The 27,995-nt window shown below is 42.2% G+C and overlaps 2 long non-coding RNA genes across 5 annotated transcripts in view; one reads left to right on the top strand and one right to left on the bottom strand.

The window, feature by feature from the left end:
• Nucleotides 1-25,133, bottom strand: part of LOC308589139 — a 79,451-nt gene extending 54,318 nt beyond the window's left edge. For 2 of the 4 annotated variants that reach the window (XR_014009081.1, XR_014009082.1), the window contains exons 1-2: nucleotides 24,693-25,042; nucleotides 23,557-23,780 (exon numbers count right to left, since the gene is read on the bottom strand). This is a non-coding gene — a long non-coding RNA (uncharacterized lncRNA). Of the gene's footprint in view, nucleotides 1-23,468; nucleotides 23,781-24,692 lie in introns of those variants that run through there. The other 2 variants (XR_014009080.1, XR_014009079.1) reach the window with 2 other exon arrangements.
• LOC308589204 lies at nucleotides 57-3,628 on the top strand. The gene is made up of 2 exons (XR_014009153.1): nucleotides 57-326; nucleotides 2,208-3,628. It is a non-coding gene; the product is annotated as an uncharacterized lncRNA (long non-coding RNA).
• Nucleotides 25,134-27,995: the final 2,862 nt, after the last annotated feature.

Genomic DNA, 27,995 nt, shown 5'->3' with positions numbered 1-27,995 from the left:
GTTTTAGGAGAAGCTGATCACTATACAGAGGACAAAACGAGGAAATACTTTTGTTGCATATGTAAATTTTTATATATAGGTGGAAATTTAGAAATAACTGCTATAATTTAAATAGAAATAAGATTTACTCCACCATAATAGGGAAGGCTGTGATTATAAGAAAAACACTGGGCCCTAATTTGAATAGTAGAGTGCTTGGTATCTGGTGGGCGTGGCTTGTGTCTGCTCTGGAATCAGCCCCTCCCTTCAGTGTGTATTCCGTTAAGTTTCCGTTAAGAGGAACCAACTGTCTCTCCCTGTTTCTTGCCTCAGACTTGCCTCATGTTGTATTTAGCTTCTCTCATTATGTTATTTTGTTTTGTTTAGTCGTTTAGTCGTGTCCAACTCTTCGTGACCCCAAGGACCAGAGCGCGCCAGGCACTCCTGTCTTCCACTGCCTCCCGCAGTTTGGTCAAACTCATGTTCGTAGCTTCGAGAACACTGTCCAACCATCTCGTCCTCTGTCGTCCCCTTCTACTTGTGTCCTCAATCTTTCTCAACATCAGGGTGTTTTCCAGGGAGTCTTCTCTTCTCATGAGGTGGCCAAAGTATTGAATTCCTCAGTGCCACAAAGCGGCTTATGCTAACCTTGCCTCACTTCCCTGAGCAGTGAGAAGTTCCAGGGCCGAGGGAGCTAATGTGGTACCTCCAAGATGTTGTGGACAACATCTCTCCTCATCCCTAACCACTGGCCACACCAATGGGCATTATAGTCCAAAACATCTGGAGGGCGCCACATTGGCTTTCCATGCCGTGGGGAAACACTACTAAGGTTTGGCTTCTGTTGGAGATTGATCACTGGAGATGTTCTAGCTCATGGGTCGGCAAACTAAGGCCCGAGGGGCGGATCCGGCCCAATCACCTTCTAAATCCGGCCCGCGGACGGTCCGGGAATCAGTGTGTTCTTACATGAGTAGAATGTGTCCTTTTATTTAAAATGCATCTCTGGGTTATTTGTGGGACATAGGAATTCGTTCATTCCCCCCCAAAAAAATATATAGTCCGGCCCCCCCCAACGTCTGAGGGACAGTGGACCGGCCCCCTGCTGAAAAAGTTTGCTGACCCCTGTTCTAGCTTTTATTTCTACAATGTTTGTCTCATTTTCAAATATGCAGAATAGAGCATAAGTGGAGGCAAGCCTGATAGCACTACGCTCCTGCCTGGCAAAGGATCCATTGCCCTGCATCACTGAGCGTGAAAGGGAGACACATCCTCCAATCAAAGATGCATCGAGTCTTCACTTAACTCTCTGCCTCAGTGTCTGAAGAAGTGTGCATGCACACGAAAGCTCATACCAATAACAAACTTAGTTGGTCTCTAAGGTGCTACTGGAAGGAATTTGTTTGTTTCGTTTCTCTGCTTCAAAAAACTGATCTGCCCATGTCTTTAGATTTGCCTAGGAGGCCCTCCTTGTACACTCAACAATGAGATAAATTAGCCCATGGAGTACAGCAGGGAGGGCTTTTTCAGTGCTGGCCCCATGCCCTAAGACTCTCCTATGGCATTTAAGACTCACCTATTTCCAATGGCTTCTTTGCAAAAAGAAGCTGTGCATCTATTGGGGCTTTAACTGGCTGGCAGCTTGTTTTTTGTTTTTTTTTTAATGAAAGTTTGTTAAGGCTTAGCTGGTTTTTAATGGGGTTGTAGAAGCCTGCCAACCTAGCAGTTTGAAAGCACGTCAAAGTGCAAGTAGATAAATAGCGGGAAGTTAAAGGGCATTTCCGTGCCAGAACCGGCTTAGTCATGCTGGCCACTTGACCTGGAAGCTGTATGCCGGCTCCCTTGGCCAGTAAAGCGACATGAGCGCCGCAACCCCAGTCATCCGCGACTGGACTTAATGGTCAGGGGTCTCTTTAGAAGCTTGATACTATACTTTTATTGCCAAGACTGGTTTGTATGTTGATGTGGTATTATTATTTTTGCAAAGTGCTTGTTGATACTGGATTTATAATCGAGTTTTAATGTCTGGAAGCAGCCTTGTGAGGGTAGTTACCAAAAAAGAATCAGCTACCTTGTAAATATTTTAAGTATGTAAATAAATTAAAATTGTGTGCATTTTCTTCATGCACAGGGGTGGGCAATTGTGTGACCTTCTCCTTACCATTAACTCCCGCTGGAAACATTTACCGGCATTTCGAGCCATTAACCAGACATTTCTTTGACAACAGGTGCAGCGGGAATGGCTCTCCAGATTTCATTGCACCTATATACTATTCACTGCAAGGAGGAATATATGGATTTGATGCTGATCTCAGGCCAAATGTTTCCCGAGGCTGTACCTGATAAAACTGCTCAGATATTAACAATACAGTCGGCTCCAGGGGAATTGTGATATTATTACTTCTTCCTCTTTTCTTTTTTGCACTCCCAGTGAGTGGTCCTTCAGTATGATGGCAGTGATGCTTCTGTCAACATTCGCACAGCAAGTTAACACTTGTGGCTACCAAAAAGAGATTAGTGGGAAGGTTGGAGGCCATGGAGGGACTGTGAGATTAGCAATAATACAGTGTTAACAAGGGGGCTGTAACTGAACCTGGCGTGCTGGCACAATGCACAGAAATGGACTTCCAATTCCGACAATTATCCCAGCCCTTCCCAAACAATCTTTGTGTAGCTCGCATGGCTCCTTCCGTCTCCAATGGCATCTAAACAGGTCTTTAGCTTTGATCCAGAGAACATAAAGCCTTTTAAGAAAGTCCATCCATCTTTTATTTCTTGTGACACCAGCACATTAGATCTGCCTGTGTCCAAGAGAACTATATTAAAATGGTTGTCTTCCTGCATTTCTCACTGCCGTTCCCTGTAGAATTGTCACTTGAGGGTCAAATTGGAACTCATTCAACCAGATCTGTGGCAGTGACAGCATCCAGCCTCAGGTCAGCTCTTACTCCAGAGGTTTACAAGGCAGCCACTTAGAGTTCAAGGTACAGGCTTACGAATCTACATTGCTGGCTTGTGCTGTGCAGCATCGCTTGCAGGATCCTTAATTCAGCTTTGCTCACATCCTTGATGCTTTATATCGTCTGTAGCAACAATAAAGCCACTTTCTTGGCATATTCAAGCATTTATTTATTTTTTGATGCTAGATATATTTTTTCTTTAAAAAAGCAAACACTAAGATTGGATAGAAGGGTTGGAAAAATTTCTAGTCCTTAAGAACTGTATCATTTAAATAACACTCCTGGGGTAGAATTCGCACATCCTTTCTGCCATTTTTCCCCACCAGCTCTCTAAAGCAAAAATGCATTATCAAGTACAATGTGGGGCAGGCAGTCAACTTATTTTTTAAGGTAGTACCAGGAGACAAGTAATGTGTTATAGTGTGGGTGATATTTGTTCTTGGCAGTTGGGAATTTGAACATGTTGCTTTAGTTTAACTTCACTTTTGTTTGTTAGTTATGTCCACACTAGAGCCAGAAAAATATTTGCCTTGGCTCTAATGAAGTTCTTTGGGTGTTTGTGGAATTCCTATGGAATAGGGTAATCTTATGATACTTTTTCCTAAATTATAACTGAAAGCACTCATCACTCCTGCACCTGAAAAAGTTGGTTTTTGTACCGTGAAATATTAAAACTGTCCACACGCAAATGAACCTGCCAGTTTAGTTTCTGCATTGTCCTGCTTCCAAGCAGGTGTGCCTAAAGTAATGATTCGAGAAAAGATGGAACAGGTAGTAGTCTCAGGTTGGCAGGGACCTTTGTCTAAGTGCCCTGGTGGACTAGCTCCTATGCCAGTACATTTCCTGGTGGCTTATAGAGCAATGGCACTGGTGCTCCTCTGATTGGCAGCACCAGGCACCTGCCAGTTTAATTTCCCACAATGCCATTGAACGCAGCATCATATTTAAAGGAGCACAGGGCAGGCATTGGTGATGTTCCCTGCCAGGGTGCTGGGACATTAGCAACTATGCAAAAATGATGTGTGAGAATGCCAAGCTGGGTAATCTCCCCTGAGGATTAGTCATTCTGCTATGTCTCTGCATCAGTAGTGACTGACTGATCCATCACACGTACTGCAAAGATGTAGTGGGTTGTCCCATCTCACTGCAAGTAAATTGGAAATAGACAAGGCACAGCAGTGGAACATTCACATGTTACTCTCATGTGAGGCATAGCTGTGCAGTACAGCCCCTCCGCCCAAGGCAGGAGACTTCCATATATTGTTGGGTTCCAACTTCCATCAACTCAGCAAGCATGGACCATGGACAGAAAACTGCAAGCATGAGCAGCAGCCACAGAAGGACAAAGTGCAAGGTAAATTGCCCACCTCTTAAATCCCGGGCCCAAGGTTACACTAATGTAACAGGCAATGACAGACGGATGAAGGGAAGAGTCATTGTTGTGTATTTTTTCTTTTCCAAGTTCCCTCACTCCAGACAAGCCACTGAGGCATGCTTTTTTATTTATTTACAGAGTTTCAAGGGGCTGAACCCGCAATCCCAAGAGAGTCTTATTGTAGTGATCGCAAGGGAGGTTGATGGCAGTTCTCATGGGGGCTACAGCCAGTTGCTGAATACTGCAAGCATAGTGGAGAGTGAAGAGCGAGTTATGCTGCTATGTTAGTTTCCCCTCAAAAAGTTTACATGGAATTTGCTGGAAGTGAACTACAGTACAAACTTTTATTGGTATTGATTCCCTTAGCCTGCAACCCTTTGCTCACGTACCTGCAAGTAAGCCACACTGATAACTGTGGAACTTATTTCTGGGTTGAAATGGACCAGCCCTCTCAGGCTCTCATAAATTTCACTTGGCTTTTTCCAGGTTTCCCAGGGTGTGGGGTGAGGGTGGGGGAAAGTGCCCTACATTCATAGATAATTTTCGTTCAGGCTTTCAAATGATTGAAAATGCCAAGCTGGAGCAGAGCCTCTCCAGGTATCTCCTTTGATTTCTGGAAGATAGACATCACTTTAGCATGGCTGACATACACTGTACAGGCTCATCAGAATCCCAGGGCTCTTTCACACTTTATTTCCTTCGGGGTCCTCAGATGAATACCATATGCTCCTGGCAATTTACTGCTCTTTACTTTCTCAAGTTAATTCCTCCACAGAGACTTCAGTCTCTCTCTCAGTCTCTCTCTCTCTCTCAAGGCCAGACACTGATTTCTCATAGTGTGTGCCCTTGGAACAAGACTCTCTAGAAACCTCTGCAATGAACATAGATGCAGGAAATAAATTCAACTTATGTACTATTGGAGTGTACTCTTCCACTGATTTCTAATTGCCTGCTGAGCTATCTGAAGGAGACCATCAATTCTCTTATTCACAATGCTTATTGATCTTTAAAGCTTTGGGGTTTTGCTCTTCCAAAATGGAATCCTTTAATTTTCTACCAGTGCTATACATGTCTACTCAGAAATACGCCCCACTGAGTTTATATTATTGGTTTAAGACACTACTTTAGAGGTTTCATTGCTATATAAATAAAAAAATAAAGGGCTGGCCCAAGGCATTTTGCTGCCTGACGCAAAGGACAAAGTGGCTCTGCCTTCTAGTTTCATGTACAAAAACCAGCCAGACTGGAGTTAATAATTATTATTATTTTGTATTTTTTTTACCTGACCTGTGCCTGAAGGTCACATGTGTTTACAGCATATAAAAACACAATTAAAACAGTAAAAACATCCCCATACATAATAAGCTCAACACAAGGCATTACATTTAAATCTTACTTCAATGCTGGTGATGGGATGACATTCTCCACCACACCAGAGGTAGCAGGCCAGACTGGAGTACTCCTGGCAGGCGATGGGACAGCAGAGGGCAATTTGTGGGAGTTGCTCCTGAGCATCTGAGACCATTTTGGCTGTGAGACCAGGAAGGCCTGCTCCTTGCCTTTTCCACCTGGCCTAGGAGGGCAGGGCCCTGATTGACTCCAGCTGCAAAACCTGAGGCTGCTGAGCAGACTATTTGCTTGGGGTATTGTTTAGAGAGGGTTTTGAAGAAGGGAGTTGTTGCTGTTGTAGCTGTTAATTTTTCGTTTCTTTAGTTTGGATTTTAAGATTTATATGAAAATTGTTCAATTTCATTGTGGGCTTTTTGAAGTTTTGCTTATTGTTTATTACTACTTTTGATATGTTTGTATTAATGCATTTTTTTTCAAATATGTTGTAAGCCACCTTGAGCATGGTTGTAGTTTTGGAATAAAATGATTGATCTGTCACCTAGGCAGTTGCCTTCTTCTACCTTATGGTAGGACCAGCCCTGCTCTTATACTACCTTTCAGGACAAAGCCCTCCCAAGGTGGTGGCTTTCAAATGATAAGTTCTATGGGATTTATTCTTGGGTAAGTATCTACTGGGATGCAATCCACATTTCACAAAAAGAAGTTAGCAAAATAAGTTAAACAACAGAAGTTAAAATAAAAAAGTTGAAATATTTATAGGATGCAATTTCCACACACACCTGCCATAGAGATATCTACATCCTCTTACTTCCACTTTTTCTATTTCTTGTTTTCACAGATCAGCCCGGGATTGCCTACAAATTTTCATTGAATAGAAACAAGTAAAACTTTCTGTGGTGTTTCTCTGAAGAGCCATTTCCCAAATCAGTTTCTTCCATCCCACTAATCATTCATGCATCCATCCAGCTGCCTCTTCAACCTGTGTTCATGTGTTTCCCAATCAGTCAATCAACCTTCCTTAAAAATCACCTGCTCTTGCTCCTGCCAATATTTGCTTCAAGCTAATGTAGGTAGGATCCGTATGGTGAATATCCCCCTTTGATGAAGAAAAATGGAATAGTCCTGTGAGCTAATCAACATTCTTCTAACTGCTCCTAGCCACATCTTTTGCAGCATAAAGAACAGTTGTGGATTTCCCCTGCTGCACCTATTTTAAAAACCTCAGCCAAACTCTTAAGCATTACACAGCAAATTGCTTGACATGGGTATAGTCAATTATGCTACATACATAAATGTAGGTCTAGATAGTGAATCAGACCATAGAAGGTTCTACAGGGACCAGCTTAAGGAAATAAACAAAATAAAGTTAGTTATTCAATGAACAGAAGAAGTCAGGGTTATTCAAACACATCTAACTATCCTGACTCAGCTCTGAATTTTTTAAGCATATGGCATTCCTAGCTTTCTAGTTGTTCATGATTCTTCATGTATCAGTTAGGTTTGGAACAGAGGAGGCTGTTTTTATTGGTCTACCTACCTCATTATTACCCACACTGAGTGGCAGAGGCTGTCCAGGGTCGTAGTAAGGAATTTTCCCAACAAGTTTTATCTTTCTGAACATTTCTTTCATTGTGATATCTGGATCAACCGATGATGCTTAAGATATAATTCTAATATAGAGTAATCATTTATTTTAAATAGCAAGTCAAGAAGGGGGGGGCTGTGATGTTGTTCAGCCAAGTTTAGTCTTGCTCAGTATCCCATCTCCATATTCTAGAGGTTGAGAAGGGCAACTGTTGTGATTAAAGGGTTCCTTCAGGAAAGATGAACAGATTGAGGGTATTTAAGTTTAGGATAAAAGGTAGTTAAGGCTGAGGGAGTGGACACATGATAGAGGTTTATAGAATAATGAATGGCATTGTTCACCCTCCCTCAGAATCCTAGAACTCATGATTATCCAATGAAATAGGCAACATTTAGGACAAGAGAGTAATTCCTCACGCAATGTTTAATTAACTTGGATATATTTTGGGGGGAAAAGGCATTGGAGAAATTTATGGATGACAGTCCTCTCAGTAGTTATCACTCATCAAAGCTATGTAGAACTTTCATGTTCAGGAGATATATACAAATGAAAGAAGAAGAAGCGGAAAGTTATTGCCTTCATGGCCTATTTTCTAAGCATTTGAGGGGCATTTGGCTAGCCACTGCTAGAAACAGAGTACTGGGCTGGATGAGTCTTTGGTTTGATCCAGTAGGGCTTTTCTTATATTCATCAAACATCTCAGCATTGGCTGTTTCAGAGGGAAAACCAAGAAAGTTAAGGAATATTATATGCCCAGTTATTTGCTTCCACTTTTTGGCATTCGGACACCAAGGACGTAAATTCTGAATAACAGATGGGGACTCAGGGCCAGCTGTCTGCAGCAGCTATTGATGGGCCTGCCCTCCATGTAACAAAACATTTCTCTGAAATTAAATGGCCTAAAAAGTTATAAATAGAAAAGCACCATTCACTGTCAAATGCTTCCTCAGCATCAGCCTAGATAAATACGGAAAAGAGATTAACTTTACAGCAGAACTGAAGTATATTAATTAACTGTCTGACAGGGCAGAACACATCTCTAGGGTGAATATGACCAAGATGCTATTCCTAGATTGATTTTGAGATCACGTCTTGAAATCCAGTGTCTTTTAAATTAAAATACACACACACACACACACACACACACACACACACACACACACACACACAAAGAATCTTTACGTCTACTTCATTTAGGTGAAATAATAATAAAAGAAAAAGAAGCATCAAACACTTCCATGCTGTATATTTCCAAAAATGCATTTTATCTTACAAATTGTGCCCAGGAACTATTTCTCTTGTTAATGATACTCATTTTATTCACCATTAGAGGCCACTTTGTCATGCCAAAGTCTCATTCCTTTAATTGAAAAGTGTTCTATTAGGAGGGAGATAGAAAGATGTGGGATAGAATGGTTTAGCAAAAGATGAGTTATTTATTGTTTATCCCACTGAGGAGCTATCCAATCGCAAAAAGCTTCTCTGGGTGTCATAGGGCAGTATCCAGTGATTCATTTATTTATTAATTTATATACCATCTTTATCTTCCAAGGATCTCAAGGTAGTGTGCATGGTTCTCCTCCTGCCCATTTCATCCTCACAACAACCCTGTGAGGTAGGTTGTGCTAGGAGCTGGTGATTGGCCCAAGGACAGTGAACTTTGTTACTAAGTGGGGATCACTAACCCTGTTCTCTCAGGTCCTAGTCCAACTCTCTAACCATTCCACCACACTGGCTCTAGGTTGTTGCATCAGTACAGGGGTTTCTGTTTGTGCAAAGGAACTTCCCTCCTCTCCCTGTGTGCACCCTCCCAAAATCTGCTCCAGAGGGTTAGGGAAAAAACCTCAGAACATATTTATGGGGGTACACAAGGGGAGCAGAAGTGGAGGGATTTCTATTGCCCAATTGGAAATCCTTGCATTGATGGAATGAGCTAGTTGGAAACTGCCCATAATTAATTTTTTAATCTTCCCTCACCTTTCCACTGCACTTTAAAATACAGTGCTAGGATTAAAAAGTTGTTTTCATGAATGAGAAAGTGGCCTGCAAATGAGAATGGGTACGCTATAAAGAGAAAGTTAGGTGAGCTCATTGAGCACAGATCTGCTCATTGAGGCTTAAGACATCTCCAAGTTTGTTGGATTGGGTATGCCTCCTGCCTTTCTTCAATGATGGAACTCAAAGCGGCATTCGCAGGGTAACCCTCAAGTTTACTTCCTATCTGTGGTTCCAGATTCAGTCTCTTCTCACACACGTTTAGGGAGCAGATTCAGGAGACCCGTGAAAACAAGCAGGGAGGAGAGAGGGCAGGGAAGTTACATTGCGCCTCTGTAAGTTGCTGCACAAACACTGTTGCACTCAAAGCTGTTTGCAAAATTATTTGTGAAGAATCTGATATATATTTTCAATGCAGTGCATGAATGGTGATCCATCTGGGAGGCTTAGTGGGGGCAGAAGGCCAGGCAGAATTGTCAATTTAAATCGTTTATGGTTGAATGTATGTCCTGGGACTGTGGCTTTAAAAACTCTCAGGTCCCATTGCTTCCCACTGGCTCTGTGTCTGCAGCCTAACCCAGCTGGCAAAGAAGAGGAGATAATTGGAGACACTAGCCAGCTGCCACTCATTGGGTGATAGCAATCTTTTAGCTTGGCATCTTCTTAGCTGACTCACTGAAGAAACAGCAGAAGCAGCCTGTTCAAGCCAAGGGAATTTCTGCAAGATCCACAGTCACTCTTAACTCACTCCAGATTTTACCATTCGCTTACCACATGATTATATGCAAGCCACATTGCGCTGCAGAAGCTTATTTTGGGGAACTGGGCTGCCAAGGCTCTGTTGTCCTGACACACTGAAAAGCTAACAGAATTATGGAAAGAATAAAAGGTACCCCTGACCGTTAGGTCCAGTTGCGGACGACTCTGGGGTTGCGGTGCTCATCTTGTTCTATACGCCGAGGGAACTGGCGTTTGTCTGCAGACAGCTTCTGAGTCATGTGGCCAGCATGACTAAGCTGCTTCCGGTGAAACAAGAGCAGCGCACTGAAACGCCGTTTACCTTTCTACTGGAGCAGTACCTATTTATCTGCTTGCACTTTGACATGCTTTCGAATTGCTAGATGGGCAGGAGCTGGGACCAAACAATGGGAGCTCACCCCGTCGCGGGGATTCGAACCTCTGACCTTCTGATTGGCAAGCCCTAGGCTCAGTGGTTTAGACCACAGTGCCACCTGCGTCCCAATCATGGAAAGAATAGGAGGATTCTATTAGCTTGTTCTTGCAATGTTTTGTCTCCCTAAGACTTTCTTTTGTTGGCACAATGCTTCCAATATGTGCAGAATAGATCATTAATTTACAGAGAGAGAGAGAGAGAGAGAGAGAGAGAGAGAGAGAGAGAGAGAGAGAGAGAGAGAGAGAGAGAATCCTTGAGAGTAGTCCTGGCCAAATCCTTGAGAGTAGTCCTGGGCCTAATTTTTGCAGTGTTCCAGTGATGACTACGTAGGAAGGACATCCTTTTATAAAATTCTGAAAAGTTTGAATGTTCTGAAGATAAGGATAGAGAGAAATATTCTCTCAAAGCTGTACGCATAGGGTTGTCCAGGAAAACTGAATGGTAGGAGATTCAGGGCATCCCCAAAAAAGTATTTCTTCACACGAAGCATCATTAATTTATGTAACTCATCACAAGAAGATGCAGAGATTGAGTTCATGTAAACTGGGGATTGTGCACAGGATGGGATGGACAAGGGAAAAGAATGTGTAAAAGGATTGCAGGAGATGGTGTAGAATGAGCCATGCAGAGTGCCAGGGTTAAGCTGTAGGCAACTGCTAAGCAGACACCAGGAACAAGCAAGAGAAGGAGCTGGAGCCAATTTTATCATTGTAAAAGGCAAAAGCACAGCCTGAGCAGGACAAGTCTGGAAAATCTCTCTGTCCAGGCACACAAGTGGTCAGACTGACAGTTCACTACTAGGGCAAGGATGGGGTAACCTATGTTCTTGGGGTTACAGCTTTCATCAGCCCTGACCATTGGCGATGCTGCACAAAAATAGCATTTAAATTGTATTCATTTCCTCCTAAAGGATGTACTTGGTATGGATTTCCCTTAAAATATACATTTGTGTATTCATTTTCCCTACTATGCATTAAATTTTTTATTTTTATTTTTGCCAAGACTGGATCACAAAAATCATTAAAGTGCTTGGTACTTTAGCTGTATTCCAATCCAACTAAAATGACCAAAACTATGATTCTCTCTGGATTCTTATAATATTTTTTGCTCAGGACATTTTCCTCTGAGCCCACGGGGTGCAGAGTTGACAAGTTGGAGATACTACATTTCCCCCCTTTTTTTCTACATCAAGAACCCCCTTTCACTAGAATATATCATTAAACAGAATGTTCCCAACCTAGATATATGTAGGTATCTGAAGAAGTGTGCATGCACACGAAAGCTCATACCAAGAACTAACTTAGTTGGTCTTTAAGGTGCTACTGGAAGGATTTTTTTTATCTAGATATATGTGTCTTCCATACAAGTGCTAGGAGATATGTGTACATCAACAAAGTGGTGTGTGTGTGTGTGTGTGTGTGTGTGTGTGTGTGTGTGTCTGTACAGCAGTCTATGTTGCTGTTATTTGGTATGCATCATTAAAGGTCATAAAAGCAGAATTATCCCAGCCATGCCTAGCAAGCAGGTTCAAATTGCTTTTCTGATCCGGATGCCAGACTCAAATATTAGTTTCTGCTGCCATATGGCTGTGGGGGACAAAGCAGCTTGGCTGATTCCTGGCTGAGTGGTGTCATTTATAAGATGAAGTGGTCTTTCTCCAAATGACTGTTCATGCAGATTTGGAAAACTGTGTTGTTTTTCCTCCTCACTCTAGGTGGTTTATTTTTAAATTTGCCCAAAGTATTCTCTTTTTAAAAGAAAAGAAAGCAATTATTAGTATTTTCCTGGCTAATTCATTTTAAGCATGGATGGACAAGGTTTTGTTTAAAAACTGCAAAGCTCAGCCCATGCAGATGTGCAATGGTCACAGGTCCACATTTTCAAAGTTAGCCATTCAATGTGTACACTGCTTTTAAATTTAATTCTCCCAGCATCATTTGGGTATCTTTCTGGACCCACACCTTAGAATGGAAACAGGAACCATGCTCTGGGGGTTCAAGTGCTACTTGACAAGTCATTTGAGAAACTGCTGCTTTGCTCTATAGTATTCATAATCTGGTGTTCTACAGAGATCTACTTTTTACTTGCTCTTCAAGAACTACTGAAGCCCCTGAGTAAGGTCATTGGGAGGTTTGGGGGTGAAGTGTCAACAGTAAGCTGTCAGTGCATGTGAGAGAAATTGGGTATTGTGGTAGCAAACACAGTTTCAACCGAGAAAAGTAAAAATGTGCTCCCTATGAAATTCAGAAATGTCAACTGCGGCAAAATGCTACCACTAGGGAGCTGATGTGGAAAGGTGTCAATAACATCCTACACCAGGTGCGGGGAACTTTTGGCTTGCTGGATACTGCTGAACTACAAGTCCCATCAACAGTAGCAAATATGGTCAATGGCAACTGCTGATGGGAGCTGTAGTTAGCCAAAGGTTCCCCCCACAACTGCTATTTTTACTCACATTTCCCCAACACCCTCCTTGCTGCCCCCCTCCTCCAGTAAAATAAAAATGTCTGTCCGGCACAACACTTTGAATCCTGAAGGAATCAAAGGAAGAATGTGAAATCATGGTGAGTAGGGGAAATGCGCAAGAACACAAACACCGTTCAGTAGGGAAACTGGAACTAATGGCTCCCAGGCCAAAGTACCCAGTCTGAAGAAAGATGTCAGCACAGTATGTTATGGAATATGGTTTTGTTTAAACTTGTAACATACCATGAAATGCAGTGCACATGAGAGCACTGAATGAATCCCCCTGGGATTTTTTTTAACCACTTATTTAGATGTCTTGGGCATAATTAAGTATGATGTTAGTAGATCTTATGGGGTCAAGTTCAGCTTAAATGTGGTCTCCTCTGCAATATTTTGTAAACTTCCAGATGCAAACCACCCAAGCTAATAGCTAACAAAAACAAAAACAAAGCAAAAATGAAATAAAGAAAACAGAAGCATTAAAAAAACAAAACCCACACATAGATTAAAATTCGCTAAGGGCACTGATTGTGGGGGAGGAGAGTAAATTTTGTGCAGGTGCTCTTTGGCCATCTCTGTTGTATAGAATTTCACTTCTGCCAGCTTTCTGGAACAGAGAACAAATGCAAGTCTGGTTAAAAAAAAATAGACGTTCCTCATCAGTGGAGCTGCTTGTTACCAGGGTGAAGAGCTGTAGCTCAATGGCAGCGCATCTGCCTTGCACACAGATGGCCCCAGGTTTAATCCCCAGTATCTCCAGCTAGGGCTGGTCATGCCTCCTGTCTGAAACCCTGGAGACCCACTTCTGGTCAGTACAGGCCAGGCTTGGTGAACAAGATCTCACTCTACCCTGGAGCTGTAAGCTCCCCCCCCCCACCACTGTGGGCCACTTTGATAGGTAGGTGAGAAAGCCCACCTGCCAATCACCTGATTATTTGCCTGAGGTAACCCTATTTCAAAGGAAAGAATTGAGAGCCTTTCCTTTATGCCTTTGCAGCCAGGCTGCAATGGCAAACTCAAGCTAGACTCCAAAGGAAGAGCCCTGAGGAATGTGGTGTTTGTAGCACCCACTGCTCAGTTAATTGGGGCCCCCATATTAGCAAGGATCAGTTCCAGTGGGAGATCTAGTCAATAACTCCTGAGTGTAACCCATCCTAGTAGGCAAATCTCTTTTGAAAAGAGCTTTCAAAGGCAGATTGTTTGTGGCATCGCACCGGGGTGAGCTATCAAAAGGCAAAACTCAGAAGATTAGCCCCAAACATTTTGTTGTACCTCATATAGATATTTGGATCCCTGCCTAAGAGTTTAACTCTATATTTAAATCCCACTTATCTCCAGGGGGTTTAAATGCAACCAGCATTCTCTGGACTGAGGTCAATATATATCCTGCATAAACCTTTCCCAAACTACATTTATAGATGGAGTCCAGTCTGTAGGTCAGTGATAGAGCATCGGCTTTGCATGCAGAAGGTCTTTTGTAGGATGGGATGTGACCCCTCCCCCTGATAGCCTCTGTCATTCATTACAAACAATACCAAGCTAGATGGTCCAATAGCCTGACTCAGTATACAGGAAGGCAGTTTCCGATGTCCCTTACTAAATCCCACTGAAGTTGGTGGAAGAGATTAATAGCAACTACCTTAAATTCCATTGGTTTCAGTGGGACATAGTCTGCAATCCTTTATACTCTTCCCTGGGAGTAAGCCCCCTTGAACTCAATGGGGGCTGAGTAGACCCATAAAAGAGAATAAAGTTGGTCACTGAGTTGGCTCAGAGCTCCTGAAATGAAGTGCTGAGAGACATCTCACAGCACGAGAAGCAAACACATAATGTAGCTGATTGTACATAAATAGTGAGGGAGACTTGCTTCTCTTTACCATCTTTTAACCTACCGGCTAAACTTTTTCTGAAAACCAAAACAAGCATATTTACATCTGCAAAGTGACATTAAAACAGGGGATCATGTTAGCAACTGAGATTGCTCGAAAATGCCAAAGCTGATGCCTCAGCATTAAAGCCTGTGAGTCACAGACTGCTTCTCTCATGCTAGAACCCATCTTTCCACAGACGCCTAAATTTCACAAACCTCACAGATTCTGTGGCAAGACTGGAATTTCATCTTCAGTTTGTAGGAGTGGGGTGGGGGGTGGGGATTGCCTCTGCCTTCTGAGGATCTCAATGCTGGCTAGATAAATTCCTTTGATTTGTGAACTGTTTGCAGAAAAGAATCTGCATCACGTGGTTATTTGTGGCTTGGCACTCTCACTCGCTCTCTAGTTTCAAATACCAATATTCCTCCACTAACTTATAAATTCAAGGGTTTTATTCCCGGCATTTAAATACTGCAACCGGCTCTAGGTGCTCCAAAACAATAAAGACGTGTCAGCTGCACAAGGTATTTGACCATCTTGCTGTTGCAGTTTGTTTTTTTTTTTTTTATGATAATTTTTATTAATTTTCCAGACATATAATAAAACACAAACAAAACAAAAGCATACAAGACATACAAACGAATAAACATGTATAATTACTTAAACTTATTTTCCTAAACCTTCTTTCCCGGACTTCCCCATACCTCCCTTTTTCTGCATCCTTATGTTAACCCTTTCTCAGCAACCCTTCATTCAATTAATTCAGTCATTTTCATTATGCATCCTTTAAAGTTATGATTTACCGCTGCAAAGCTCTATTTCTTATAACCATGACATCTCAGCCATCATCAATTTTACAACAGTCTTTAAGGTATTTTTTGAATTTCTTCCAGTCTTCTTCCACCGTCTCTCTCCCCTGGTCACGGATTCTGCTGGTCATCTCTGCCATTCCCATATACTCAATCACCTTCGCTTGCCATTCTTCCAGAGTGGGTAGCTGCTGCGTCTTCCAATACTTTGCCAGAAGGATTCTTGCCGCTGTGGTAGCATACATGAAAAATGTTTTGTCCTTCCCTGACACCAATTGGCCCACCATGCCCAGGAGAAATGCCTCTGGCTTTTTCAAAAATGTCCATTTAAGGACCTTTTTAATTTCATTATAGATCATTTCCCAGTAGGCCTTTACCCTCGGGCAGGTCCACCAAAGGTGGTAGAAGGTACCTTCAGTCTCATTACATTTCCAACATTTGTTACTGGGCAGATGATAAATTTTTGCAAGTTTGACTGGGGTCATGTACCACCTATAAACCATTTTCATTATATTCTCTCTTAATGCACTACAAGCTGTAAACTTGATACCTGTATTCCACAACTGTTCCCAGTCATCAAACATTATGTCATGACCTATGTCTTGTGTCCATTTAATCATGGCTGATTTTACTATTTCATCTTGTGTATTCCACCTCAGCAGCAAGTTATACATTCTCGACAAATTCTTAGTATTGGGTTCTAGCAATTCTGTTTCCAATTTCGACCTCTCCATCTGGAAACCTATTTTCCTGTCTTGTTTAAATACCTCGTTTATCTGATGGTAATGCAACCAATCTCGTACCTTAGACTTTAATTTATCAAAACTCTGCAATTTAATTCTTTCACCATCTTGTTCTAAAATTTCACAATACTTTGGCCAATTGGGTTCCATATTTAGTTTTTTTATCTCTTTAGCCTCCATTGGTGATAACCACCTAGGGGTTTTACTCTCCAGCAAATCCTTGTATCTTATCCAAACATTATACAGTGCTTTCCTCACAATATGGTTTTTAAAGCCTTTATGCAATTTTACCTTGTCATACCATATATATGCATGCCAACCAAATCTGTTGTCATGCCCTTCCAGATCCAAAATATCTGTATTCTCAAGAAGTAGCCATTGTTTCAGCCAGCAGAAAGCTGCCGATTCATAGTAGAGTCTCAAGTCCGGCAGGGCAAAACCCCCTCTATCTTTTGCATCAGTTAAAATCTTAAACTTTATTCTGGGCTTTTTGCCCTGCCAGACAAATTTTGATATGTCTTTTTGCCACCTCTTGAAGCAATCCATCTTATCCAAGATCTGGAGTGTCTGGAATAGAAACAACATTCTAGGCAATACATTCATCTTGATAACAGCAATTCGGCCTAACAAGGAAAGTCTCAACCTTGACCATATTTCTAGATCTTTTTTCACCTCTGTCCAACATTTTTCATAATTGTCTTTAAATAAATTTATATTTTTAGAAGTCAAGTTCACACCCAGGTATTTCACCTTTTTTGTTATTGTTAAACCTGTTTCACTCTGAAACTTCTCTTTCTCTGCCGTTGTTAGATTTTTCTCCAACACTTTGGTTTTTTGCATATTCAATTTAAATCCTGCTACTTGACCAAATTTCTCAATTAGTTCTAAAACTCTTTTAGTACTAGTCTCTGGCTGTTGCAAAGTCAGTACCAGATCATCTGCAAATGCCCTTAATTTGTACTCTTTTGTTCCAAGTTCAACGCCTTTAACCAATTGGTCCCCTCTAATCATGTTCAGCAAAACCTCCAGGACTGTTATAAAAAGTAAGGGTGATATTGGGCATCCCTGTCGTGTACCTTTTTCTATAGGAATCTCTTCCGTTACCACATTGTTAACAATCAACTTTGCATTTTGCTTAGAATATATAGCACCTATACCGTTTTCAAATCCTTGGCCTACCCCCATCCCTTGGAGATTCTTTTTCATAAAGGTCCAACAGATATTATCAAAGGCTTTCTCCGCGTCCACAAAAATTATAACTGCTTTTCTATTAATCTTTACTTCCAGCAACTCTAAAATGTCTATAATGTTCCTTACATTATCTGACATATGTCTCCCTGGGAGAAAGCCTGTTTGGTCCTTGTGAATCTCCTGCACCAAAACTCTCTTCAGTCTTTTTGCTAAAATGTCTGCAAAAATTTTGTAATCCACATTGAGTAATGATATAGGGCGGTAGTTCTTAACCTGATTCTTTTCAGTCTCTGTTTTCGGTATAAGTGAAATAAAAGCTTCTTTCCACGATTCGGGTGCCTTTTTCCCTTCCAAAATTTCATTACAAACTTCCTTTAATGGTTGTACTATCCATTCCTTCAATGCCTTATAATATCTGGCAGTCAATCCATCCGGGCCTGGAGATTTTCCCAATTTCGTGTTCTGAATGGCGTCCTCTATTTCTTGTCCTGTTATTTTCTCATTCAAAATCCTTTTACTTTGATCTGAAATCTTTGGTAGTCCATACTTTTTAATAAATTCTTCTGTTTCCTGCTCGTTAACCGGCCCTTGTGCATATAATTTCCTGAAAAAACTTTGAAAACAGTTGTTTATCTCATTTGGTTTGTGGATAATTTTTCCTTCCATTTCCAAACTTGTCACAGTATTCAATTTCTGTCTCTTTTTCAATTGCCATGACAGAAGTTTCCCACATTTGTCTGCTGATTCAAATGTTCTTTGTCTCATTTGCTTTATCTTCCATTCTATCTCTTGATTCATCAGTTCCATATATTGTGTCTGATAATATTTTATTTCTCTCAGAATCTCATGAGACTTTGGTTTGGACCTCAATTTCTTTTCAGCTTCTTTTATCTTTTCCAAAAGTTTTTCTTTTCTCTCATTCTGTTTTTTCCTCTTTATGGAGTTTTGTTGTATTAGGAAACCTCGCATCACGGCCTTGCTAGCGTCCCAAATTATTCTTTTTTCCACATCAGTTCTCAAGTTTATCTCAAAATAGTCCTTCACTGCTTTTTGGGCCTTCTTATAAATCTCTTCATCTCTAAATAGGGCGTCATTCATCCTCCATCTGAAGGTTCCAGTTGTTGTTAGTTTCATCTCTATCTTCACTGCATTGTGGTCAGAGCAAGTCTTTGGGCAAATTTCTGCTTTTTTTATCTTCGGTGCCATACAACTAGTTACCCAAATTTGATCAATCCTTGTCCAGGTCATTTTAGCTTCAGAGAAAAAGGTTCCCTCCCTCTCCAGGGGATTCTTTGTTCTCCAGATATCAATCAAATCCAGTGTTTCAGTCAATTCGAAAAAAGTCTTTGGAAGTCTTCCATCATTAGAGATTATCTGTCTTTGTGCCTTATCCATGTTAGTGGAGACAACACCATTCATATCTCCCATCATTATAATTTTACAGTCCAGATAGTCCATTAAAGTCTCATGCAACTTCCTAAAGAATTCCGCCTTCCCCTCATTTGGTGCATATATTCCCAATATCATAATTTTTTCTCCTTGAACTTGTATTTCTATTGCCAGGTATCTTCCTTGTTCATCTTTGAAGATCATTTTGGGAGCCAATCTTTCCTTTGCATATATCACCACACCTCTTTTTTTAACTTTGTCTGATGAAATAAATTCTTGTCCAAGCCTCTTGTTTATAAGTAGTTTCCTATGTGTCCTGGTCACATGCGTTTCTTGCAAACAAATTATATCCAATTGCTCTCTTTTCAAAATATGGAAGACTTGGCGTCTCTTCCTGGGGAGGTTCAGTCCATTACAATTCCAGCTAAGAAGTTGCAGAGACATTTTGGTATTATGTACCTACTCCTCCGACTGCTCCAAGTTTTTGTTCCTCCTCCGATGGTGGTAAAAGTCCAAATGAGAGATTTGCAATATCTGTCGGTTCTTTCTCCACTGTTGTGTCTACTGTTCCTTTCTGTAAGTCCTCCTGGTTTCTTTCCAAAAAAAGTTCTTTGTCTTGAATTGTTTTTATTTTAATCTTCCTTCCTGTGTAGTTAAAGGACAATCCTTGTGGGAACTCCCACCTGAAAGGTATGTTGTTCTTCTTCAGAAGATAAACCAAATCTTTATAAAAGGCCCTCACCTCCAAGATGTATTTAGGGATGTCTTTGAAGATCTGTACTTGACAGTTTTGGATTACGAGAGCCTTTTGATAATGTAGGTCCAAAATTTTATCTCTTTCTTCTTTAGATCTCAATGTAATCAAGCAATCTCTGGGTTTCTTGCCTTGCCTTCTGCCCAACCGGAAAGCCGTTGTTATTTCAAATTCTTCCTCCTGAAACTCGTCCTGCCAATATTCCAAAATATTTTCTGTAAGGAATTCTGCAAGGCTTCCTTTCTCTTCCTCTGGGATTGATCTTAATTTGAGATTTTTCTCCTTTCTCTGGAGTTCCCACAAAGCCAGAGTTGCATCATGTTCGTTCACCTTTTTTGTGATTGGGGCGAGCTCCCTCTTAGTTTCTTCTGCTGTATCTTTTGCACTTTGAGCAATCTTTCTTGTTTCCGAATTTTCTTGAATAAGTTTATTTATAGAATCTGTGTTAGAAGCTACGCTTGCCGTGTTCAAGTCCAATCTTGTTGTCAGGTCATTCAATTTTTTTGTATTCTCCGCTGACTGCTTTGTCAATGCTTCCAAAGACTGATTTATTTTGAGCAATGCCTGTGTCATTGACTCCATAGATGCAGTTGGTGCTTTTTCCTGTCCAGCTGGTGTTGTGCCTTGCATAGAACCCCTTTTCTTTTGAGTTTGCTGAGTTTGTTTTGTTTTAGATCTAGTTGTTATCTCTTCTGGTAAGCTGCTCATGTCCTCAAGGTCAATTCTCACAGACAGGCTTAGAAGTGGAAAGTTCCACTCTTTCCCTCTCACAGTAACAAATTTTCTTTAGTTCCTCTAGAGGGAGCATTTAATTGTATCCAGTTTAGAAAGTCAGAAACACATAATGTGGGGAACAAAGAATCCAAAGAAACCAGAGTCCAAAGTCCACAGTCAAAACACTTTTTACAGTTTCAGTCTAAAGTGTTCACAAAGTAACTCCATTCAAGTCTTATAACATGTTTCAGTCAAAACCCCAACTTTGTATCCAGTTTAAATTGACAGTTCAATTGCCTGGTGCTTGCTCCAGCAGCCCGACTCAGGGTTTTGACAGTGAAAGATCTCTTTCCTCCTCTCCTTTAAGCAGGTATATAGATTTCAATCTTAATCCCCCCCTTCCCCTGCTTGCTGGGGGGAAATTTAAGTCCGATGTCAGGTTTTAAACAGTTTAGAGATTATCCTTCAATTAAATGCAGCTTTGTTCTTTCGTTGCTTTATTTACATGCAGTCCGGGGAGGCAGACTTCCTTATTTTATGCCTTTCCCGTTTTCAGCCAAATTTTTAAAAGTCCCACTTTAAATGTCCCGTTCCATCTGTCAATCTTACTCACGGGTTTTACAGTCCGAATTCAGTTTCAGGAAGAAATCGGCGCTCTCTGCTCAATGGCGACGCAGCTTCACTCCGCAGGCTGGGTGACGACTCTCAGCACCGCGCTCACTCCCGATGCCGCTCCGTAGCCTTTAAAAAGGCTCTTTCACAGTACCGGGGGGCGCAAAAGGTGCCCGCCGAGTCTCCTTGCTTACAGACTTCAGCGCCTGCAATTTTAAGGGTCCCCCGCTCGCTGTAGCGGGTCAGACCCGAACTTGCGGAGCAGTCCTCCCTCGGAGCTCGAGGCAAGGACCGCCATTAAGCACTGGCGCTGTTGCAGTTTGAATCAGTGTGTAGAGTCAAAGGGTAGGAATATGAGAGGCAGTAAGTGGTCTAGAAACAGCTAATACAGCAGTGTGATTGAACACAGGAAACTGCCTTATCATACCATTGGTCTATCTAGTCAGCATTGCCTATACTGATCAGCAGATCTTTAGGGTTTCAGAGATTTTAGGGTTTCCCAGCCCTACCTGAATAAGCTGGGGGTTGAAAATGGCACTTTCTGCAAGCAAGGCAGACTCCTTTCCACTGAGCTACAGTCCTTCCCAAAAGTACAATATACAATGCAGAATAGGAGTTGAGACTAAAGTAGCCGTTTGTGTGATAGTGACATAACACCTTTGGGGAAGAACTGTATTCTGACAGTCCTGTCACCATGCAGTACCCCAGCTCAACACTGTATTGTTTTTGACACCTGCTAAAAACTGTGCTTGTTTAGGCAAAACTTCTCAGGCATGTAATTTTATTGTGTATCTTTTTTATTAAAAACAAACAAACCTGCTGGTTTTTATTTATATTCTCACAAATCTTACTTCAATTTGTTCTTAATGCTTGATTTTTGTCAGTATTTTTAAAATGAGCATTTTATATTGTTTTAGGTTCCATACTGCTAATACTGTTTTAGGTAAGCATGGCTGCCTGGCTGGCTGGGGCTAGTACCACTCAGGTGGTGAAGAGAACACTGCAATATTTTGTTGTAGGTCCAGCCTGAGTACGTACACACACACACATCCTTGAAATCTATCTGTGGATAATATTATTATTATGAAAATTTCTATACCACCCTTCAACCGAAAACCACAGGGCAGTTGTTTACATTTTGCCATGCTGGATGGAGCTTATGGGAATTGTATTTTGACAGTAATTAACAAGCCCCATGTTGGCTCCCCATGCTGTAGGATCAGAGATATCATCTCTTGCTTGTGGACTTCCTAAGGGCCTCTGATTGGTCACTGCAGGAAACAGAATACTGCACTAGATAGGCATTCAGTCTGATCCACCAGGGCTCCTCCTATCCTCCTATGGCACCATGTTCATCAGCTCAATATCAGGGGTGGGTAATCTATGATCCTCCAACTCTTATCAGCCCCAGCTGACAGGCATGGTGGGAGCTGTCAATCAGCAGCATCAGGCTAGCCAACCCTGCTCTATATTTAGACCCTCAAATCAACACATATAGCTTTGAAAGGGGCTACAAATTTACTTTTCTTTTTCTGCAGGAATCTGGATGAGAACAGGAAATATGAGGAAATATTCCTCTGGCTTATAATGAAAGCAGAATGATGATGCCTAATCTATAGAGACACAATGTTGGATGCATACAATACAATATTTGGGCATCCCACAGATGTCTGCAGTTGTTTCAATTAAAAAAATATTTTAAACCCCCAGACCACCACATTGCAATAATCTAAAGATAAAAGTGGAAACAATAGAAGATCTTCCTGATCCTTTTTTTTTTTTTTTTTTTTTTGGAAGGAGAGCAACATCCTTGACATCACAGGAAGCAAGGAAACAGATCATTAACACTGAGAATCCTGTACAGGGGATTTTCAGCAAGTAAAGTAAATGAACATTTCAAAAGAAAATAGGGGAAGCAACTTCTGGAGGAAGGGCAGGATATAAATTTAATAAATAAATAAATATAACTGCAAGGCTGTAGAGTTTGGAGCAGGGGGAGGGGAATGTGGTGGAATTCTCTGAGGAACAAAGTAAAAGCACCAAGTTACGGTAGTGAGAGAGCTTTCTATGTTTTTTTTGTTTTGTTTTGTTTTACATTAAATAACAACGATCCCAGGATGTTTCCTGGCAGAAGTCTATCCCATCCCTTTCAACCTGAGATCCCTTTTCACTGTTAGTACCAAAGACTGATGAGGAACTTTCACATACAAACTGCATGCTCTAACACTGAAGTACGGTTTTCTACCCACAACCATACAAGCATGGAAGGATCTTACCTGCAATATTTCTTATTTTCAAACCTTTTCCTCATTCACCCTCCTCAAATATCCCCCCCCCACTTGCCAACCAAGCTTGATCATCAGGAAGTAATATGAAGGCCTAGTCTTGAAGGATAATACATTCAAAAATATCTTAGCTGTTTAGGCCTCAGCTTAATATCACATGTTCCATATAAGTACATATTTAATATTCTTAACAAGAAACCAAGACTGTCAAATACATTACTTAATCGGGACAATTTAATAAATTAATAGGCAATTTAAAGAAAATAACAAACCCTCTCAGGTGGCAGATTAATTATGGACTTACATTTCGCTGATCAAGAATAATTGGATTATGAATGTGGGCCAGAAGTAAGAGATCTATTTTCAGGGTCAATGGGTTTATCTTTCCACAAATGAGAATAATGTCTTTTGGTATGCATATCTAAGGCCATGTGGTCCAGAAGTCAGAGGAACACTTCAGCTGGTTGCTTTGGAAGAATCTTCATAGGGTAACTTTCTCTCCCAACATTCATGTGGACAGTGAGTCTTCTGAAAGAAACACAAAAATTGTGTTACCAAATCCTAAGAACTGCTAAAAATTTAATAAGCAATGTAACGACTCTTTGTCACAATATTAGACTTCTATCATGTGCCTAATGGCCTCGCCTTCAATGCATATCCAAGTATTCAGCTTCCTGTGCCAACAAATTCCCACCAAATGGCATTATGCAAATATATTTCTAGTCTTCCAAAGAAAACGGTGGTTATTATTCATTTGCATACAGTGACCCATTTAAAGTTGCACATAGTAAATTTAAATTGCCTATTGGCTAGCACTGAACTAAGCCTAATGGTCCTACTGGGGCCAAAAACAAACAATAACAACAACCCAACACCCTCATTTGCAACCCTAAGTTCTAGCAGGAATTCCTAGATTTCAACATGGTCACCATGTTGTCAACAGTAGTAGATAGGTAGCCGTGTTGGTCTGCCATAGTCAAAATAAAAAAATTCCTTCCAGTAGCACCTTAAAGACCAACTAAGTTAGTTCTTGGTATGAGCTTTCGTGTGCATCTGAAGAAGTGTGCATGCACACGAAAGCTCATACCAAGAACTAACTTAGTTGGTCTTTAAGGTGCTACTGGAAGGAATTTTTTTATGTTGTCAACAGTTACTCTCTCAATAGCTAAAGAAACAAAGAACCATCATTCTAGCTGTAAAAGTTTTCATTAAACAGTAAAATTAGCTGAAAATGGCTGACAGGATTATGACCTGCTATTGACTTGGGTTTTTACTCCCCACACTCTGATTGTGGATATCTCTGGTGTCACTTGTTAAGCCCCTCCAAAATCCTGTCAAGCCCTTAATGTGAGCAAACTGAAGTATTTTGGAAGAAAGTTGGAGATTCTCTTACTTCAGCTACTGTGGACTGAGCTGAACTTCCACTATGTTTTCTCTTGCCTTTCGTGATCAGTGTAGGGTACACCACCTTGACACAGAAGGCCTTAAAGGATGAGAAGCCTGCAGCACTTAGTGTTGTGGACGGTGGGGGAGGGGAATTAAAAATTCAATCCTCCTGTCAGACTGGGAATATCCCCTCAGTCACGCAGTTTAGGATATGCCACCATTCTTCAGCAGAGTTTCTTTTCTTTCAGCAAAGTAAGCGGCTCACGTATATGTCAAACAAAGCTTTAATAATAAAGAAAAACTGTAACACAATAACATACACTCTGAGAGAAACTAAAACAACATCCTGAGGCAAGAATGAGGCAAGAAGCAAGAATGACAGTTGGCCTCTGAACACACGAAGGGAGGGGCCAATTCCGGAGCACAATTCAAAAGCCCCGCCCACCAGGTGCCAGACATTCTACTATTCAAATGAGACCTCAGTGTTTTTCTAACACTTAGAAGATCTCGGGAGGTGGGGGGGAGGCACTGAGGAATTTTCTCTTCCCTCCTATCTTGGGAACCCTGGAGAGCAGAAGGACACACTACTTTTGAGCAAATAAAGGGATAGTAGGACAGAAGAAACGTGTGGGACTTGTTTACTGCTCTCTCGACACACGCCGCTGTGTAATTCTGCTAATTGCTTTACGATCTACAGAGGCTCCCAGGGGAAGCGTGGCTGGGCGCCGAACAATAAAGCAATAAATCTACCGAACACACTCCAGCATGGTGCTGCTTCTGGGTGTGGGTTGGGGAGAGTCCATATAGAGAGGTTCTGAGGTTCTCTATATCTACTGTTCAGAAAAACACCCTAGGCTTGGCAGAGTATATGGGAGTAGAGCAGGGCTGTCTGTGAAACTGTGGGGAGAGGGAGGCGTTGGGTGAATTGAACCTCCTTGCCCTTGCTGACTCAACCAGAGTGGGTGAGGACAATCCTCAGAAGGTTTGCCTAGTGTTGAAGTTGCCCATCAGCAGACCCAGTAAAATATACTTGGAGTTGAGAGTTGATTTCATGCTCTTTTTTCAGCTCATAGTGGTGAGGAGGAATGGAAGTTCCCCCTGAATGTCTGCCTTATGTACATTAATTACACAATGGCTCCACGTGATTGGCTAATTCCGGATTCCCTTGTAGGCCAATCAGGTTGCGGATTCCTTTCCACCTGGAGCTGAATTGGGTGGCTCCTGTGGACCAATCAGACTGCTGCATTCTGGATCCTATTGTTCTAGGACCAATCAGACTGCTGCCTTTTGGATCCTCTTCAACTCAGTACATAACACCCACCTGGTTGCAGTCTTCCCCATTGGGGCAGACTTTGCTCTTTCCAATTTCAGTAGTGCCCTGTGCAAGGCCAAAATTTGCACCTGCCTTTTCTTACCTCCCATTCCCCTCAGTTCACTATGTCATCATTGCAATGCCCTGTGGGGCCCCCTAGGCCCATACCCAGATGGAACCAGTCATGCTGCTCTAAATCCGCCTCTGTCCCCATTATGGTGAGATGTATTTCTATTTAAATTTTAATACGGACTTCTAAATTTGTGCCTATACACCTATAAATTTCATGCTAACCTGTATGCTGTTTTGTTGGCAATCTGTTTCCTCATCTTTTTCTTTTGCAAATGCATAAATGCTTCATCCCTGGTGCAACTGGACTTCTCCGCGACCCTTCCCCTCTGCAGGGAGGTGGGACCAATTCGGATGGTCCACCCCCGCCACTTAATGGATCCAAATGGTTTCCAGAGAGTGGTAGGGGATGCTTTATCCCATGTTGATGGCCTTTCAGCTGATTCCCTGGTGGCCCGCTGGAATGGGGAGTTAACCAGGGCTATCGACTGTCTGGCTCCGAAGCGCCCTCTCCGATTGCATAGAGCCAGGACAGCCCCGTGGTTTTCTTCGGAGCTGAGGGCGATAAAACAATCGCTGAGACGTGCTAGAGCTCTGTCTGGTCAAGTTGTATGGAATCAATTTCAATCTGTTACCCCCGAGGATGTGGACAGGCTGCTTGGACGCGTGAAACCAACCACCTGTCTCCTTGATCCTTGCCCATCCTGGCTAATAAAAGCAAGCTGGGAAGGGCTGGGCGATGGGCTCTGCGGGGTGGTGAATGCTTCCCTCTGTGAGGGAACATTCCGAGATCCACTGAAAGAGGCGGTTATTAAACCGCTTCTTAAAAAAACATCTTTAGACCTGGCCAGTATGGCCAACTATCGCCCAGTCTCAAATCTTCCATTCTTGGGCAAGGTGATTGAGCGCGTGGTTGCTGAACAACTCCAGGCACGCCTGGAGGATGTGGACCATTTGGATCCCTTCCAATCGGGATTCAGGCCTCATCATGGGACTGAAACTGCCTTGGTCGCACTGGTTGATGATCTCCGGCGAGCTAGGGACAAAGGTAAGAGTTGTTTCCTAGTTCTGCTGGAACTAGGAACAATCGACCATAACATCCTTCTGGACCGTCTAGAGGGGCTGGGAGCTGGGGGCACTGTTATACAGTGGTTTCGCTCCTTTCTCCTGGGCCGTGTTCAGAAAGTGGTGTGGGGGGGATGAGTGTTCAGACCCCTGGGCCCTCACTTGTGGGGTGCCTCAGGGTTCCATCCTCTCCCCCATGCTTTTTAACATCTATATGAAGCCGCTGGGAGAGATCATCAGGGGGTTTCGACTGGGTGTCCATCAATATGCAGATGATACCCAGCTCTACCTCTCTTTCAAATCAGAACCAGTGAAGGTGGTGAAGGTCCTGTGTGACTGCCTGGAGGCGGTTGGAGGATGGATGGCGGCTAATGGATTAAAGTTGAATCCTGACAAGACAGAAGTACTGTTTTGGGGGGACAGGGGGTGGGCTGGTGTGGAGGACTCCCTGGTCCTGAATAGGGTAACTGTGCCCCTGAAGGACCAGGTGCGCAGCCTGGGAGTCATTTTGGACTCACAGCTGTCCATGGAGGCGCAGGTCAATTCTGTATCCAGGGCAGCTGTCTACCAACTCCACTTGGTACGCAGGCTGAGACCCTACCTGCCCGCGGACTGTCTCGCCAGAGTGGTGCATGCTCTAGTTATCTCCCGCTTGGACTACTGCAATGCGCTCTACGTGGGGCTACCTTTGAAGGTGACTCGGAAACTACAACTAATCCAGAATGCGGCAGCTAGACTGGTGACTGGGGGTGGCCGCCGAGACCATATAACACTGGTCTTGAAAGACCTACATTGGCTCCCAGTACGTTTCCGAGCACAGTTCAAAGTTCTGGTGTTGACCTTTAAAGCCCTAACCGGCCTTGGCCCAGTATACCTGAAGGAGCGTCTCCACCCCCATCGTTCTGCCTGGA

Source organism: Podarcis bocagei, assembly GCF_964188305.1.
Source record: "Podarcis bocagei genome assembly, chromosome: 6".
NCBI lineage: Eukaryota > Metazoa > Chordata > Lepidosauria > Squamata > Lacertidae > Podarcis > Podarcis bocagei.
Note: the sequence above shows the minus strand (reverse complement) of the source record. Positions and strands in the feature narration are given on the sequence as shown.